This window comes from Osmia lignaria, unplaced genomic scaffold (genome assembly GCF_051020975.1).
Source record: "Osmia lignaria lignaria isolate PbOS001 unplaced genomic scaffold, iyOsmLign1 scaffold0016, whole genome shotgun sequence".
Taxonomy (NCBI): domain Eukaryota; kingdom Metazoa; phylum Arthropoda; class Insecta; order Hymenoptera; family Megachilidae; genus Osmia; species Osmia lignaria.
This window is the reverse complement of record NW_027478168.1, coordinates 13,492,501-13,495,000: the sequence shown is the minus strand read 5'-3', so window position 1 is coordinate 13,495,000 and position 2,500 is coordinate 13,492,501. Positions and strand designations below refer to the sequence as shown.

The following is a 2,500-nucleotide window of genomic DNA, read 5'->3' as shown; positions in this document are numbered from 1 at the left end:
TCGCGGCGGTGTGCGCAGAAGGGTCTGGGCGTGAGCCTGCCTGGAGCCGCCGTCGGTGCAGATCTTGGTGGTAGTAGCAAATACTCCAGCGAGGCCCTGGAGGACTGACGTGGAGAAGGGTTTCGTGTGAACAGCCGTTGCACACGAGTCAGTCGATCCTAAGCCCTAAGAGAAATCCTATGTAAATGAGGTGTCCTAAAGCTCTCAGTTAAAAAGCAACAACAAAACTGTTAAATATGGCTAAATCGAATTTATAAGAAGTAGTTGCAGAGATGCACACCCATTGGGCGAAAGGGAATCCGGTTCCTATTCCGGAACCCGGCAGCGGAACCGCATACCATTCGGGCCCTCGTAAGAGTGTTCGTCGGGGTAACCCAAAATGACCTGGAGACGCCGTCGGGAGATCTGGGAAGAGTTTTCTTTTCTGTATAAGCGTTCGAGTTCCCTGGAAACCTCTAGCAGGGAGATAGGGTTTGGAACGCGAAGAGCACCGCAGTTGCGGCGGTGTCTGGATCTTCCCCTCGGACCTTGAAAATCCAGGAGAGGGCCACGTGGAGGTGTCGCGCCGGTTCGTACCCATATCCGCAGCAGGTCTCCAAGGTGAAGAGCCTCTAGTCGATAGATTAATGTAGGTAAGGGAAGTCGGCAAATTGGATCCGTAACTTCGGAATAAGGATTGGCTCTGAGGAGCGGGGCGTGTCGGGCTTGGTCGGGAAGCGGGTCTGGCTGACGTGCCGGGCCTGGGCGAGGTGAACGGTTGGCGACTTCGGTCGCGTCCCGGGATCCGAGCTCGGTCCCGTGCCTTGGCCTCCCGCGGATCTTCCTTGCTGCGAGGCTTCCGTGGCGGTTAACGCCGTCGTGGTCGCTTCTTCGGCCGCCATTCAACGCTTAGCTCAGAACTGGCACGGACTAGGGGAATCCGACTGTCTAATTAAAACAAAGCATTGCGATGGCCCTCACGGGTGATGACGCAATGTGATTTCTGCCCAGTGCTCTGAATGTCAACGTGAAGAAATTCAAAAAAGCGCGGGTAAACGGCGGGAGTAACTATGACTCTCTTAAGGGCCCGCGTCGCGCTCACGGTGTCTTCCCTCCGGCTTAGCCGTTCAGCTGTTGCCAACTGAACGTTGCCCAGCTCCCACCTCGTGGAGGTGCGGAGGGATCGGGAGCCACTTTACATCGAGTGACGCCGTGAGCGCGACGTGGTCGCTTTTGAGAGTCGTAGTTACAGGGATGGTGATGCGCAATACAGGCCTTTGTGCCCTTCAGCCTCTCCCATCCAAGTCGCACGACCTACCTCCTCGGGGTACCCGCTGGTAACGTGATCGGGTGCTGTTTACGTGGCTCTAATCGCCAACGCAGTCCCGGTCACGGCTAAACGGAGTGCGGCGAACCCTGGCGAAAGCCAAGTGGGCTGTTTGGGTTTGCTCCCCACTCAGCTCACGCCTTCGGGCAATCTTAGAACGCAAAAAATACTAAAAACAAGCCTCGGATGCCGTCGGTCCCGAACAGTGGCGACGGCGATGGTGGAAACACCTACCAGGGTGCGTCTAGCTCCCTGGCATCAACTTCAACTTCAGGTTCTGAATGCGGAACTAGTAGTTCTGCACCAAAACACTGCCCTTCCTGTCGGATCTTGCTCGCTGACAGAACAACGTCAAGTGCCAAGCAGCATGTGAGGCGATGTAATGCCCCACCTATACAAGCGGACGGATATACCTGTTACCACTGCTCCAGATCTTTTAAATCATATGCTGGTCTGCGCCAGCATGTTCGTCTATCACACACAGCGGAGTACAATGCCTCTGACCTTGAATTGGCTCACTCTAGGCAGCCAGCTGCGCGTCCTAAATATTCTGAGGGCGAGATAAAGGCGATCGCTTCATATGAAGCAACCCTGCCTAACAGAAGTAAACTACTTCAAAAGGATATCGTCCGCATTCTATCCACAGAATTTGGTCGTAGTCAAGATGGAATGAAAAAGCTGAGGCAACGCCCCAATTATAAAGCTTTCCTTGCTGAAGAGCTTGACTCGAGTAAAAACACCGAACCTCCATCTGTTAACACCCAGGAGCAGGAGGCATCGACCATAATTCCCGAAATTGACTTATCGGGCGTGTTATCAAACGCTAATGATCCGAGTAGTCACTCTCTGACAACATTAACGGATCCTCCTTATCTGCACCTAAGGCGCGTTGATGAACCCTGTTCTCTGATTCCATCCAGAGAAATATGCCTCTTACTATCGAGTATATGTGATGGCACCTCTCCTGAAATGAATAATATTATTAATTCCCTTCTACACAATAGACCTGAAAAAACTGTTTTATTAATGATTGATAAATTTATCCGTGATATATCCAGAGACCATGAATACAAACATAGAATTAGTGACAGATATGCAGCCGGCTACACACATAAAAAACCGAAAGGCAGGCGTGCTAAGAGACGTATGTCTGAGTACGCTCGTCTCCAGAAACTCTTTTCGAGGAATCCAACA

The 2,500-nt window shown here is 52.1% G+C and overlaps 1 long non-coding RNA gene and 1 pseudogene across 1 annotated transcript in view; one reads left to right on the top strand and one right to left on the bottom strand.

Annotated features, from left to right (window-relative positions):
* The window catches only part of LOC143306627 (uncharacterized), a 61,937-nt gene that overhangs the window by 22,917 nt on the left and 36,520 nt on the right, over positions 1–2,500 (bottom strand). The gene's annotated exons all lie outside the window — the stretch shown is intronic.
* LOC143306664 (large subunit ribosomal RNA) overlaps positions 1–2,500 on the top strand; it is a 7,981-nt pseudogene that overhangs the window by 1,732 nt on the left and 3,749 nt on the right.